Below are 17,057 nucleotides of genomic sequence, written 5' to 3' on the forward strand. Positions count from 1 at the left end.
ATAACTTGCTTAGCAACAACCAACATGGTTTCAGAAAAGGACTGTCTACTGCTACGCAACTGACACAAACTGTGCATGATCTCGCTCTAACAATTGATAACCGCGGGCAGACTGACATAATATTTTTAGATCTATCGAAGGCCTTCGACCGGATATCCCATCCTAAACTCCTGGGCAAACTACAACACATTCTCGGATCTGGCAGCATAATACACTGGATAAAAGCTCATCTTGCAGGTCGACAACAGTACGTAGAAATCGAAAGTCAGCAATCTGATTGGGTAGAGGTGTCATCCGGAGTACCACAAGGAACAGTGTTAGCACCAATTCTCTTTTTACTATACGTCAATGACATGGCAGATAGCATGAAATCAACGATGCGCATGTTTGCAGATGATTGCATTATATATAGGGAGATTAGGAACCATAATGATCAGTAACACTAAATCACGAGCTTGCGGAAGTAGCAAATTGGCAAATGAAGATTAATTTAGACGAGACTGTTTTTATGAGAGTAAGCCGAAAAAGAACCCCACTAGAATTCACCCACACGATCGAATTGCAAAAATTCCCTGAGGCATTTATCCTCGCATTAAAAAAAAATTGCTAAAATTAAAGATAGTTGATGATTATAAATATTTGGGCATTGTCCTATCATCTGATATGAAATGGGACAAACATGTGTCACACATATCTTCTAAGGCATTTACAACAATTTGTTCACTTAAACGCTCTTTAAAATCTTCCTCACCAGACAATAAGATGCTAGCCTACACCTCACTCGTTCCTCCTATACTAGAATATGGTATTACCTGCTGGTTCCCCCATACCAAACAGTGCATAAAACGCCTAGAAGCAATACAGAGAAAAGCCATCAGATTCATTTATAATAGGTACAACCGTAATGATTCTCCTAGAGAACTCCTTGATAAAGCTTGCCTCCCGGCTATTTACAAGCGTGCTAAATTCTTACGCCTCAAGTTTCTGTTCCACCTCCTTAACGGGGGTTACAAATTAAACATTGGTGCATATGTATCTTTCAATGAACAGCGATACACTAGAACTACACATCATAAACATTTAATTGAATACAGGTTCCACACATACACATTCAGGTATTCTTTCTTTCCCCAGACAATCAGAGACTGGAATTCATTGCCTAGGGATATTATAATTTGCTCACCTGACAATTTCCTTCCTATGCTGGAAAAATATGTTTATGAGCACGCATCTTGATTTACCAGTATCGCCTGCAGACACCGCATTTTGTCTCCAATTGGTTTTGATGCACTTTTTTGTTGTTTACCTTATGCTTCTGTATTTCTGTTCATGAACGTTTAAGGGCTGACTCAGGAAGGTCACACGCTTTTATTGTATTGCTCAACTACGCCTTCTTGTAAACTACAATACTAACAAGTGTATAAGTTTGTCATTCTAATTTTGATGCAATGTATTTTCCCAATGTCCTGCAACAGCCTCCAAATGGAGGCTAGGCGTATGTACGAAATAAATTAATAAATAAGTATACTTCCGCTTTGTCTGCTTGTTCCCACGGTCGTGCGGTCACGTGTGCAGGTACCGAAACTATCCCATTTTCTACCGTGTTCCAGCGCGTGATCACGCTCTGCGATCCGCTTGTTCTCCCTGAGTATTCGTGTAGCACTGAATTGTAGCGCTAGTCAGGTTTCCTTGTGCACAGCGCGGCAAATCGTGCGCTGCGCAAACGAGACAACAGCTCATGCGCGGCGCGGTCAGCGGAAACGCGTAGCGCAGGAAAAAAAAGAAAAGCGAGGAGAAAAAGTGAAGGCGGGGCCTGTGACGTATACATCACGCGATCCTCGAGGTCTGGCATGGGAAAATGCAGGGAAGGAATTTCGCTTGCGAAGGCTAGACGGGGCGAGTAGAGAGAGCGTCTTGCTTGGCAGTGGAGCCAGCCTTCTGAAATCATGGGTTCGCGGCACTGAAATATTTCTATCTCGGCTATTAATGAGCCGATTTGAAACATTTTTGCGGCAGAACGCTCCCTAGTGGACACGTAACATCATCCAGCGTATAACCAAAATTTGCTAAGGGGCCCGTTAAATCCACATACGACATTGGTTGCGCAACAAACTTGCTGTCTTCCGGATGATTTTCGGCTTATTTATAGGGAAGAGACACAGCGCAACGGAAGATGACGCTTGCTGAGGTGGGGTCGGCATCCTACGACCCCTCCCCCCTCCCGTGTCTTAGAAAGGGCAGAACCAAACCGTATAAATAATAACATATTCATTATTTTTATTGCAAACATTATTCTAAACCTTTCTTTTTGTTCAAAAATGAATTCTTCAAAGTTTAGCTTATAAAAAGACTCTTGTTCTTTGTTTCTCTTTCAAACTTTTTGTATTTTTACCACTGTGACGCCCCGACCACGCAACCCGTATAGAACCTACATGCAAGCGCTTGGATGTAGGCTTTCTAGCAGCGCAACGCTGCTCTTGTCCCATTTCTAAAGGTCTGATGCTCCTCCAAACCCGACAGCAAACAACACAACTCGGCTCGAGGCCCCATAGTCTTGGGGTCCCAATTCTAAAACTCTCTAATGCAGTAGCAGCCTACGTAGCGCGAAATCTTGGATTGAAATGTGTGCCTTGTCTAACCTTTTTAAGTGAAAACTGTTCGCAGTTTAGACGGTATTTTGACATTATCCGTCCGTCCGTCCGTCCGTCCGTCCGTCCGTCCGTCCATCCATCCATCCATCCATCCATCCATCCATCAATCCATCCATCCATCCGCGTACGTCATGGTGCTCTCATGGTCGTTTCCCTAAATTCATAGGCTCCCCGCGCACTGCTTCGCATAACGTCGATTCCCACAGCACATGGAATCTGCCGGCTTCTTTTTTTTTGTCAAGCAACGTTCTGCGGCTACTCAATTTTGCGACGCTGACGCGGGAATGACACTCGTCGGGAACTAAGGATAAGAATTTTGCGTGTACGTCATCCTGGAATGCGATAAATCCATGGCAGGCGGGCGCTGTTTGAATAAGAGTCAACGTTTCGGTGGGTATGCGAAGGGGTCTGTTATGCCGTACTTTTTTCGTGGAGTCATCTTGCCAAGATAAATAATTGCGACCCTATTTGGTACCGACGTTCTTGCTCGCGCAATTTCTCGTTGCTGAAATGGAAGAGATGGTGCTCAAGCTTTGTGGTTTGTTGGCTTCAGTCGCCTTGTGGTGGCGGAATCTATTGGAGTTGAGTGACGAGGAGTGTCCCGCCTTGCAGCAGACGTTCTATGTGAAACAAACACGCGGGTGTATTTTAATATGACAAAACAGTATATTCAGTATTACCCAGTGCTTGCCGCAGCTAATAACGAAGGCAGCGCTTGTGAACATCATCAAATGATATTTTTCCTATGATGGTACCTCAGTGACAATGGCACTCTGATACTGACTCACGGTGTTCGGGTTTTGATGTCCTACCGTGATCTTGATTAAATAGAAGAGCATTTCCAGTTATTGCCAAATTGTCTTCATGCAGGTCGTTCCCTTGGTGTCACTTCTGCAAGAGCTTAACGCTAGTTCTTAGTGCACCTAAATTGTTGCGTTGTGTAAATCCGTTGATATGCTGGTAAGATTTTTTAACGCTAACATTCTTAAGCCAGTGTCAGTTAGCTCTTCTTTGAAGGTAGCTTTCTACCACTGCAGGTAAGTGGTTAGAACTCGCTTTGCTTTGTGCATCCTTCCGTTCATTCCGTGGTGCTCTAGACGAAATTTTCTACACAATTTATAATGCGTTTTCCTTGATAGAACTTGCTAGTGCGAAAACTCTAACGAGAGACGATGAAGTTCTAGCGCTATAAATTTGTTCATATAGATTACCAAATGGCCCGATTTCGGACATCGTCTTTTACGTGTTTTCAAATTCTGGCTTTATTTCCCACAATTTACTAACATTGCACATTTATTTGTTTAATACAGTGTTTTCTTTAACTATTAATTGAGAAAGCTTTCTGTGGCACCTGGCATCTACCGAGAAGTTTCAGATATTCTGTTATATTCAACAAAATTATTTTAAAAATATGACCTGGAACTTGCTCCACCTTGTGGCGCAAACACAAACAGTTGAGTTGTCTTGATGGTGAGAATAAAGGTTAGCTGATGATTACGGTAAAGTGAAGAGGAAGCTAAAAGAAGTGTTACATTTACAATAGGGACAAGGCATTTTACTAGAAATAAATACTGAGTCTGCTGCACCAGGTTTAATTACCGACATGCATAGGTTACGTGCAACATCACTCAGAAATTTTATAGCCCTATCGTAAGGTTATGTAGAACGCTACCTGAACGATCAGCTTATATTATCCTCAATGGACCTAGCCCCACTGTAAATCTAACCCAAAGCTTCGACCTGGGTCAAAAGCGAACTGTTCAGATTTCGCGAGGGTATTATGAGCTCGGTCAGACAGAGTTCTCACATTTTAGTCTGTTCCTGTAAGTTGTCCTACCAAACACCTAAACCGATTACACCCGTTTCAAAGCCATTTTCTCGTACTCCAACCCCAGCCGTCCCTCCACGCCAACTTTCCGCCTGTATATTGGTCGCCTGCCTTTTTGGTTATCATTTCACTTATGAAGCCTGGAATCCTAGTTCGAGCCCGATTCATTCTGGCGCTTCTCTGCGGTCATCCTGTATGGAGAAAGGAGACAAATCTGTTTCTCGCTGTGGCTTCATCCTCCCCAGTCGTCTTTTGTCCGACGCCTTGTCGCCTCGATTCCCATGTCTAAAAGAACACCACCGAAGAAAGGAAGCGGGAATGTACCACTCGCGAAAAGAATGCCTGACATGAGCACTCCGGCAAAAGGAAATCCACTGCAGCGAAGGACTCGACGCCCTTTTGTATGCTTCACTTTTTTGTTGGAGCTAGTGAGTCAAGAACGCGGTTCATGACTTCGAGCGAATCATTCATTCCCTTCTTGATCTTCCATTGTGTCATAGCACTGTTATAGGAGGACAATGGTCCGGTCTGTAGAACACCACGACTCGTAAGATAGAAGCCAGAGGTTCCGATTGGCTCTTTAGGTAATACATGTTGTTTTATGATACATTCAGATATATAAAAGATAACCACATTGTATGAAAAGAAATCGTTTTGCTGTCAAAAGTGCACCGAGGAAAATTGTTCACCTCAAATATGACATTCCAAAAATTTTCACCGACATCTTTGCTTTATATTGGGGCTTTGGAAGAATCTCTTGAACATCTGCGGTTATTGAACTCTCACTGCAGTTGATCAAATAGCTGATGGTGATACATCTCACGACAAGCATCCTGCTCGAAACCGGTAGGCCAAAATAAGTGAAAGGGAACAACGTACGGCATTGCAGAGTACACTATTCTTGCTGATGATAAGTTGTACGAGTGGGTGCCCGTTTTATACGCTCTGCTCTGCTGAGCTTCACTTGTTCTTCATATGGGTCCATCAATATTGCATAAGGGACGTGGTGTTACTAAGAATGCGTGATTTAAATGAAAAAGGTGCGCAAGTCGTTGCTGCTTAGTGGTAGTACTCCTTCTGTAAAAAGCAACCAAGACTGCAAAACGCCACGGAAGAACACAATCTCTAATGGCACTTTCATGCGCACTTATTTGTTGCAAGAAAACAAATGAAATCAGGCATACGGCTTCTAAAAAGAAAAAAAATAGAAAGTCGATCGCTCTAGAGAATGAGACATAAATTTCTCCTATCTCGCATGTTCACCTCTTGCGCCTGAACGACGTCGGGAACAGCCCCATAAGAGGAAATAAATTGGGTGGAAGGGTATGTCTCGGCGAACTACACATTCGCGTCGCTGTAATGGTCGTTTGTTCTTCTGCAATTTCCGCTTCCGAGGTTTCCGTTTCTTCTTGTACCGTTTCGGTATTTCCGGCTCCTGACTGTTCTCTTGTTCCACACTTGCAGCTCTATGCAGCAAGGACGTCGCTTCCGCTTATGACAAGAAACTGGGACTACATCAGTACCGTTTGGCACCAGAAGCTGACAGGTTAGTCAGGGAGGAGCGTGGAGGAGGGTAGGTTAGCAATACTCAATCTGGTCGGGGACAACGTCTACGGAGGGGCTTTAATATCTGTTATTTTGGAATCTGCATCACACCTATATGTTCAATGCACTATAATATGTTCAAAATCGCATCACTTCGCTCTCATAATCTTCATATTCAGATTATCTTTGAACGGTGCGTCCAGATTAACAGCTTTCGTCATCTACCATGAACTAGCCACCATTCGCCTCTTTCCTATTTTTTATGGCACTCCAAACATCCACCTTAAATCAAGATGCTATCATGCATATCAGAAACCACTGGTCATCGACTTCACGCAGACCTCTGCGCATAGTCGTACAAATGCCTTCCAAGAATCGTTATTTTTGGTCGTGCGAATAAAGACTAGAACAGCATCTCCTTTGCATTGTCGCCGGCGTCCCGTGCCAAAGGAAACTTTTAGGAACTGTTGCCGCTAGTTTGTAATCACCTCTATTCTTTACTGATATATTTTACCCTTCCTTTCTGTATTACCCCGCTTAGGCTCTTTAAAGTAGCAAAGTGAACTAAAGACTGCATCAGATGCATACATAATGCCGAGTCCGGCCTCGTGGTATTTATGAACACTGTACATAACGCATGACTACGAAGTATATGCGTCATTTATTCATTTGATTTTAAGTATGCGAATAAATAAGGCTTCACCCTGAGCCATGCCGAAACGGAATTTCTATGGGTCCATAAAGAAAATACACTGCAGTTCTAATTACGAGAAACGAACAATAAACAAATCAGTGAAGAACGATATGGTTATTACACCATGGCCCGTATTCTTAGCGGGCTCACAACTAAGGCCGTCAATATTTTTTTTGGTTTTGGGACAACGTACAGCACGTTTACGCTTCTAATTATTACTATGCTACCAGGGCAAGAGGGCAATAACGTATGAAATCCGTATTGATAAAACACATTAGCCTCATATCGAATAGTCCCGTTTGAGCATATGCAGACCTTATATAAACACGTGTACATTTCCGAATAATAAATGGGGCATGTCTCCCGTTATCCCAATATCCAGTATACATGGTGTCCCAGCCATCATGCACGACGTTTCTTTTTACAAAGTAGGTGCCAATCTACGTGGAGATAACCAAGTGCACGTTGTGCACAGGCGAGTACTGTAGCCGGAGTAGTTTGTTCTGTTGATCCCGTTCAATTTTATAAATAGCTGTCATTAGCTATTTAATTACGTCTGTGAATGCCGTGTTGCCAATGAAGAACTTGGAGAAAATTGAAAAACACTTATAGCTGGCATGTTTACAGCAAGGTACATCTCACCTGGTTTATTTTCCCGGCTGATACGACAAACCCGCGAAAAATGTAAAATTATCACGTGACTTACCATCTCCATCATCGAAAAGCAGCGCTGTCAAACAAGCTCCAACGCAGTTATTGGCATAGCTGGCGCCTTATTTGGCGTGCCCCGACCGCGAGAGGGTGGCGCATTGGTGTACAAAATGGAAGAGAGAACTGGTGGTTGATGCGTCATGGAAAGAGTACGCCCACTAACTTCCGTAGAGCGTGTCCATTTGCATGTATGTCCATATATCATATTGAGATAACCCCACGTGAAACATGGACTCCACATATGACACATGCGGACATGCGTGTTTTTATGCGGGACCACCATATGTTCATTTTCTCATTTAGGACATTCCCGATGTACGGGTACAAACGTGTGCTGTCATTTGGCATTTTTATTTGTTCATATAAAGAATACTGTGAGCATAATGATATCTGGTCCATTCGATGAATGGGAATATACGGGATGTTGTATGGGATCCATTTTTGTTCATATCAGATTATAATATACGGGGCCTATATATTTTGCTGATAGGAACGGGTTGCATGCCTATCGCTTTTTTGTTGTGATATCAGTTGTGGACCGTCGATTTGCATTCTCGTTATTGGAGTTGACATTGTCATGCATTGCCTACAGGCAGCATATGCGTGGCACGCGCCTTGAGGGTTTCGAAGAACTCGGAATGCGTTTGGCTGCAAAAACGAGGAAGCAAAATGGTCGCATAGTGAACGCTAAGCAAATCGCCTCGTTAGCGGAGCCAGAACATCGTTCTTTCTTCCGCTGCCGGCATGAGCGTTGTTCGCACGCACACTATATCCCACCCCTCAGTATTTCCTTGTAGCATTGGGGAAGCTGCAGGGCTCTTTAGCCAATAGCAAGGCTGAATGCCCCCAAGATGTGTTCTTCCGTGCCGCGTCATCTGTACAGCGTCTGCTTGCCCCCGTATCAATACACGCTCCATGGTTGATAGCGTGACGCAACGAATGTTTTGGTGTCGCAACCACACGCAGCGTTTCCTTGAATGGGGCGTTTCCTTGAGCGGGGCTTCGCTTCATTTATACGCTTTGTCAGTGGTTCATTGCAGTCCCTTTAGCTAGACTTAGTAAGAGTGAACGCCCAGTTAAGTGTTCACACGCACCGCATGGTGCGTGTGAACACTTAACTCGGCTATGTCGGCTATTTCGCGTTTGTTCGCTACGGTCATAATGTACAATACTGGAACGGAGTAGTAATTTAAGCTATGGTGCCATTCGCTAATATGGAAATCGGACCTCTTTTACTACTACTGCTAACTTTTTCAAACCTTTTTACTGCTAGGATTATGATGCCTCTGTAATCCAAGAACCGTTGAAACAAACAGCCGATCTCAATAATAACGATAAAACATATTTAATGCGTTGTCTTCGGCGTGAGACGAGTCTAAGGGATGATGGAATTTATTATTTCTTTGTAGCAGTCAGGGGGAAAGCCACTAAAAAGCACGGATTAGGATCGAAGCCGGCGGTCATGGGTGCATGTGGCGCTGCTATGTTGCGGCGTAATCACGGTTAGGGCGGGCATTAACGTTACCGGTGGTAACCGCCGCAGTAATTTGCGGTATGCGACGTCCATGCTCAAAGGGCCTAACATCTTGCGTATCGCTGCACCCTATCATGTGCTAAGGAAAAATAAACCTCTCTAATCCCGCCAGTAATCACACAAGTAAACGCGGAACTATATCCTGCTGCGCAGACGTATTGCCTGTTCTTAGGGTTGGCGTCTGACACAACGTGTTGAAAGGAACTTCAACCGACCATCCCACCGCTGCCACCAGTTCGTTGCGTACTCCAGGAAATTGTCTCGCCCTTGCTTGGTCGCCATGGTCTACCGGATGCCTGCAGCCCGCCGACAACGCCACGCTACCCAATAAGTAACGTAGGTCGAACTTCGATAGGCAGGTGCCGCTACTTCTCGGCAGCAGTACGATACGCTACCCTGGAGTACGCAACACTGTGCACACATTGCACCTTCGGCAGTGCTGTATGTCACTTATGAAAGAAGAGCATAGAAGTACACCAACGATCCTGCCAAGCTGCTGTGTGTATTCACTGGTCTCAGCGGAACAAGCAGTAAATGTGGAGCTAACGTTAATAAATATTTCACTGGGCCATAACTAGCGCCAACAGCCTACCATCGGTCTCGCGCTCGGTCTACCAACGGTCTACCATCCGTCTACCACCACCTCGCCAGTGGTGGCGGACCACTCTACACCACGACGGCGTTAAGAAGCGGCTGGTTGCTGCCAGGGCGCTATTCCCTCTGCATTGTAGCAATTACTTTGCGTGCGGTGCCGCAGCAACATTTCCCACCCACATGTAGTTCGGAAACCGTTAGAGCTGTTCAATGGTCACGTTAAACTTTGCTATCGTCCTTTCTTCGAAAGTGCCATTTTCGTTTTGTTTCAGCCGCTCATTGGAATACAAAGTTTTTCCTATTATTTATTTGGTGTTCTTTTGGTTTAAGCACGCCGCCATATGGTCCTATTGCGTAGACACAGCCCAAATGCGTTCAAGCTGCTCCTCATTGTTGAGGTTGCCACCCTTCGGCACACATCCGAGCAAGTGCACATTCCCATCATCAAGACGGTAGCGTATGACCTTATCCTTGTGTAGGGGGGGGGGCACATAGTTTAGGATCAATGAGTGCTGACCAGTCAGTAGGCCGCTCTGAAGACGGGGTAACAATGATATAATCGATCAGCGATGATGCCGTAGACAGTAGGTCCTTGCGAAGGAGATGTAGAAGACGACTTCGCGCCCGCAAAGTGTTCCCACTTGCAACGACGTGTAGCAAGTTCAAGGTCAACTTTATTCACAAGCGATGCCAGCTTTGCATTAAAGTACATTCACTATTGGTAACACGCAAGGAGCCCCAATGATCACTAAATGCCCGTAGCGTGTTATATGCGCTTTCTAGGCTTACTATGACAAAATATTTCTTGTATTGTGGTGCCGCACAAGCTCTCATAACGAGCTCTCGCTATAACACAGATACTGCAATCGAAACGCAGTACACACAATGAGCCCTTACATGTCTTTTTAGCGATGAGTTAATTTAAAAAACACATTAGGGGCATCCCAAATGTTTTACACTAAGCCATTATAATAATTTCATAAAGTTGTGGGTTCTCTATTTTTACGGTGGTTGTGAATCGCAGCATTGCCATTTGTTGGACGTGTTGGTAAACTGAAAGCATATTTAGCGCCAGCAAACAAGGACGGAAGGGAGACGACAACACAATGCGCTAACTTCAACAACTTGATTTTTAGGAAATACACCTATACAACCCATGCACAGTGGCGCCACCTTATCCAAATCTTACCAATCCAAATAAGCCGACTCCTTGTCTAACAAGTCGATTGAAGGGGCACTAACACACGTGTCGCTATTCCGCCAGATAGCCTGAGCCTCTATAATCTCTCGCAGGTCTTTATCTTTGTGCTTCGCAAGAACCCGACAGGATCCATACACCGGCGCACAGCCGCATTCTTGACAGTGGGTTGACAGATGACCGTATTGCTTATTTTTCACAGTTTGGCAATGTTCCCGCAATCGGTCATTAAGACATCTCCCTGTCTGTCCGATAAGATCCGTTTCCTAGATATTCAGCTCGAGTTCGAGGAACGGCACACGTGTTGAGAGTATAAACCTAGAGCTAATAAGCCCCTGTTATCGTATAGGTCAGCCCACTCGAAGCTCGTCAAGAGGAGCATTGCCAACTTATGCTTTGGAAATGCTCTAAAGAAGTCTTGCCACCATAAGATCTATACAAGTCTTATGGATAAATCGGGAAGGTTATCAGGAGCAGGGTTTCCGGAATCAGTGCAAGTTTAGTTTCGGTCGTCGAGGGGTTGCCAAAAAGGTGCAGGTCAGATAGCACAATTTGGAACACGGCAAATCAAGGGACGGAACGTAGAAGGAAGGTAGCGGTAGTGCCGTACCTGCATAGAACGGCGCATAAACCTAAGAAAATGGCTAGCCGGGTGGACACAAAAGTGATCTTTTCCGCACCAGAAAAGCTGGCAAAAATATGTCGATTAACGGACCCGTACCGTAAGCCAGCTGCCGGATGCTCTACGAATCATCGAAAAGCGCCAGTGGGATGCTTAGAAGCTGTTGTATATGAGCTTCCGCTGTCCTGCAGGAAAAAAACATATTGGACAGACAGGGATATGTCTTAATGACCGATTGCGGGAACATTGCCAAACTGTGAAAAATAAGCATTACGGTCATCTGTCAACCCACTGTCAAGAATGCGGCTGTGCGCCGGTGTATGGATCCTGCCGGGTTCTTGCGAAGCACAAAGATAAAGACCTGCGAGAGATTATTGAGGCTCAGGCTATCTGGCGGAATAGAGACACGTGTGTTAGTGCCCCTTCAATCGACTTGTTATATAAGGAGTCGGCTTTTTAGGATGGGCAAGATTTGGATAAGGTGGCGCCACTGTGCATGGGTTATATAGGTGTATTTCCTAAAAATCAAGTTGTTGGAAGTTAGCGCATTGTGTTGTCGTCTCCCCTCCGTCCTTGTTTGCAGGCGCTAAATATGCTTTCGGTTGTGAATCGTTCCTTTAGAAGCTTGCTTTTTTTTAACGCCTCATTCTCAATTTCGGCAATATTATTGAAAATAAACTGATATAGCTTGTACTCAGAAATATTTCCCGTGCCCTAAGCTACATCGTCGTTATTGTTTACCATGTACTGGATTTGCAGAACGGTGGGGATACCTAGTGTATTTTGATTGCTATACTATGTGCGTTGTCAGTGCCTTTCATTTCGATCAAGCCGCTGATATGTGCACAAATATATTTACAGATGCGTAGCCCAAGATCACTTTCATCGCTCCTCCAGCGTCCCTCTTCCCTACTTTCTTGACCGGGCAATAGCAAGACGCTCCCGAGCACTTACTTCCTCCATGCCCCTATTGCGCGTCTACTGCCAGGCGGCACCAGCCTTCCCACGCAATATTGATCGCGTCGAGACCGGTGAGGTCACCGTCGGGCGCAGACTACTATGCACGCTCCCTACGTGGTGTACGCTTTCTGAGCACGAAGATATTCCCTGAAGTGCGAGCCAAACAATGTGCCGGCGCTCTTTTCCCCCTTCATATTGCATGGTGAGCGCCTAAATGCATCGCACACATCGCACACAACTCTCATAAACCCTTCATTTTTGCAGAAAGCTAAGTTCCATAACTTGCTATTCAGTTCCTCCGGTTACATTGTTGACTGACTTGCTTGTATTGCTGGAAATCAAGCAGTGTCCTTGCTGCAACATTAAGTGCCCGTTCTCCCTGAATATTGTTTCGGTTAATGGAAAGGGACGACCTTTTATCCTTACTGTTTATATCACTGTTACACTGACGGCATCGATTGCGGCTACATTTAAGATGGCAACCACCTTTGCCTGATTAGGATAGCTGAAGTACTATTGAGGGACGGTGGCTGCTGCTTCGTCACGCGGCTAGTGGATGATGCTTCTGAGCCTCATATTGGCACACGTGGCTGTCATTCTGCTCTTTGTCAAGACCGTCGTTTCTTCTGCTCGAAAAAGCGATGCTAGAATATGACAAAGCGTAATAGAGTTGTGGGCGCTGTGTGAGGAAATCAAGTGCAAAAAAAAAAAACCTAAGAAAAAACACGAAGGAGAAGTAAAGCTGATGCCAAGGAGTATGTGACAAAGCGTATATATATATATATATATATATATATATATATATCGCTGCTGCATATAAGCGAAAGATTTCGGCACTTCTTACTAATATCAAAGCTTTCACGATACGTGCTGTCATTGCCAGAGGGCAATGTTCGGTTACTCATCAAGTTGTCTATTTCATTTTCTTACCTAGCTGAAAATAGACAGCTAAGGCTTACATGTGCCGGTTACTTCTAGTAGACGTCGGTTTTCTCAAAGTTTTTTTAACAAGTTGAGATTCGGTGGTCGATATCGCAAAGCGTAGTTCTAGGGCTATGCCGACAAAAGCCTCTAGGCTAGAAATGTTGATAATATAAAATTTCAAGCAATTCGTGTGCTAGGTTTAGCATCAGCAACAGCAGCCGGCCATTGGCAAAAATGACATTTGAATGAAAATCTTTTACAGCGACGCTGTTAAAGGCTAGTTCCCACAGGACTGCGCCCGTGTGTCGACACAAAATTCGAGCCTTCTCTTCCGGCGTCCGCGTCAGGCACCACCTCCGTTCGTTCCGTCAAGTGCGCGTCATGATTGACGAGGCCCTACTAGAATAAAACGTCCTTACGTGGGCCGACCCCGAAGGTAGTGCGACGCCGGGCCGACCCGCGGCGAAGGTACAGTTCGCCATTAAGGGGCCCACATACACAACTTCGCTGGTAATCCTTCTTCGCAGAGTGGAAGGGCACTGATCTTAATTTGGCCTCCGAATATTTGCCGCTTCTGGACTAATATTTCTTCTACTACCACACCGCAGGCGACAATAAAGATACTTAGATGAGCATGGTCGAATAAAGAGCTTAAACGATACAGCCAAGGAACGACGCTTGTACATGGCAAATGAACCAAATGTGCTTACTTCTTATCCGCAACAACTTCGTTGCATTGTTGCGTTGCGAGCGAGTCGTGTCTATCTTAAACAAGAAGGTGCTGTGAATTTCGACGTACAAAAGTCAAACAGGGAGAAGGTAGAGGGGGGGGGGGGTAACTGAGGGGACCGATTTTTAATAATCATAGCATGAGAAGCCAACAAAAACGCCAAGGACAACATGGGGATCGTTTCCCACTTGCGGCAAGTTGCTTCTTCAGCTACTTTCATTGCCATTAATTTACCATTTCTTTAATTCAGTTAGCAAGTACAAGTAATTTCCCCTATGTTGTCCTTGGCGTGTTTGTTGGCTTCTCATGATAAAAGTCAAACAGGAAAGACATGGCACTGGTATCGTGTGTGTGTTTTCTCCTGCCTCTAGCCATGTCAAGGTTTAATATTAGTAAAGAACCTTTGCTTTCACGTTCGTCGACGACAGATGGTGCAAATATCCCCAACAATATAATACAGTCTAGCTACCGCGAGAGCTACGCGGCTAATGTCCAAGCAAATTGTGCACTGCGAAAGAAAGAGTGTGTAGTGGTAAAGGAAACGTAACGAGTCCAATCTATTTCGTTACCGCGCCAATTGAAATCGATCAATTTCATCGACAATTTTTCTGCGCGTTGTTGCACATTTCTATTGGAATTGTTCTGCTAGCGACGTTATGCACCGTCTGAAATGACGAGTTCTGACTGATTGGGAGTTCTGGAAAAATGAAACTTCGATTGGAAGTATCGTGGAAACAAGCCTTCAGTGCTCGCACTTCTTCAAAAGTAAAGACGCAAGATATGTGCTTTCGTTGACTCCGCCACATAATCTTTTAATGACAGCAGCAGTTACGACACACGCACACGCACCCACGCATACACACGCGCACGCACGCACACATCTCTAACAGACATGTTCTTCTTTTTCGCATTGCCTTACACGCCCTAATATCAAGTTAACTATGGCACAATTCCATCTTGATCTCTCAACCCACGCCTAGTTGATCCCCGTTCACAATTCCGCAACTGCCATGCCTTTGGGGTAGTCCAATGAAAGCGTTTTTTGCTCTCGCTGTCTGCGTGTTATTTATTTAACATACGGGAGTATCAAGCTAAAAAAATACAGGCGCGGTCCTTCTCTGACGATCGCAATACTTAAAATTATGCATATGACGAGAGTAAATGAGATGGGGCGCGTAATTAACAATTGTCAACATACCTGAGACGTGACGTCAGTGATTGCACGTGATGCTCCACTGTTTGATATCTAAGCTGGCCCGTACAGACGTGACAATGGTCACGCTTTGCAAGGTTGCCTTTTAAACAAGAGTACGATTATTTAATCCAAGCTACCCACTATGACGTTTGCAGCATCCTAATTCCGCTGCTTCTACGTCCCATGTATGCGCTGGACGTTGTAGATTGGAAAATTGCTGCATTTTTATCAGGGAAGGAAATGGGTGCAGGCGTATCTTAACCGTGATGTTTTGCCGCGTAATTAATTCGATGAATATGCTTCTAACTACAAGCTTTCGGTACTTTCGAACAGATACACTATATTAAATTAGATGCGTTGTTAACCTGTATCTGTACTAAATTAAGTACGAATCCGTATTGCCACATTCGTGAATATTTCGTTGCATTTTGCTAATTACTTGCTTTTATGTAAGTTTGTATATGTTAGACACACATTGTTGTTTAACTGACACATACATTGTGTACGACTGATGATTTCTGCGCTTGATTATTAATTTTGTTGATGATGATGTACCTCATCTTCCCTGTACATAGTGTATTGTTTGTTTTTGTTTCTGCTTTGCTGTGTCTGTCCTGAGTGCAGCACGAATAGTAGGCCCAGTCAGCAGACAGATTGTCTGCTCTTGCCTCTCTTCGTGGGCATTTCATGAAATGTCCGAATAAAAACGAAAATCTAAACTTTTCAAATTTTAAATTAAATTATGGTAGCAAGTTTTACGATCCAATACCACTTTTTATTTTGGGTTCCACTCGGGATAGATTTTTGACCAACTATGCTTCCCTACGGTGCGTGTAAGTTTAAGATCCTTTGCGCATTTCATCCTTGTCGAAATGCGGCCACCCTCTCCGAGACCGAATCCGTGATTTCAAGCTTAACAGCGAAACGCCACAGTCACTAAGCTACCGCGGCAGGTCCAAAGCAAGCCTTTAAGCAGATGCCTGAGTACTCCTTACAGTGCACCGATTTCGCTTGCGGCATGCTAAATGAATGGGAATGTACTGAAATGGCAGGTGGCAGAAAGTCTCGTGCTCGCATTTGGAAGTATCGAGCACCCACACTGGTCAAGAATAAGGACTGAATCACATATGTGCTTGTTTGACCAGCTGGCAGCCAGAGCCACTTCTTTATCACCTCCAACCTCTCGGCTTTAAGCAGCAGAATCATCGACCACATGCCGGGGTTGATGTTAGGGGCAGTGTCCAATTCCGCCGCATTGTATAATTCTATATTTTGTCGACTTTGATTCGCTTCTATAGGGCTGCTGCGGCTCCTATTATTGGCCAAAACGCCAACATGGTGGTATTCGAGAAACTGCCGGAATTTCGCGACAACTAGAACGGCGGCCCAGATCTGAAAGGCTCTGCACAACTCCTTGGGATTAGGCGGAGAACCGCGCCTGAAAATTTATATTCGTATTGGTAAAACGACACAAGCACTCAAAGCTAATATAGACACTTATTGTTCTATCACTGGGCAGTCCGTGGAATACGAAACAGGTGCTCTGTCAATCTTGCACGCCCTGGTTTCCCTGAATATTCTCGGAAAATATCGGCAGCTAACACCTGATAGGTGACATGGCCTATAGCCAGCGCATGCATTCATTAGCATAAACGCATGAAAGTCAGAGCTTAGACGCAGAGTATCCTTATTCTTTTAATAAATTGTTACGATATAAAATTTTGTCATTCTAAGCATTAAAAATGAAAGACGTACACGGCAGGAAATGCTTTACTTTTTTTATCGCATCGTAAGCCTGCTTCGCACTTGTCTGCTAACCTAAAAATTTGTATATAATGCCATACAGAGTATTTTGAATAATCTTCAAAAAT

Source organism: Dermacentor andersoni, chromosome 6 (assembly GCF_023375885.2).
Source record: "Dermacentor andersoni chromosome 6, qqDerAnde1_hic_scaffold, whole genome shotgun sequence".
Lineage (NCBI taxonomy): Eukaryota > Metazoa > Arthropoda > Arachnida > Ixodida > Ixodidae > Dermacentor > Dermacentor andersoni.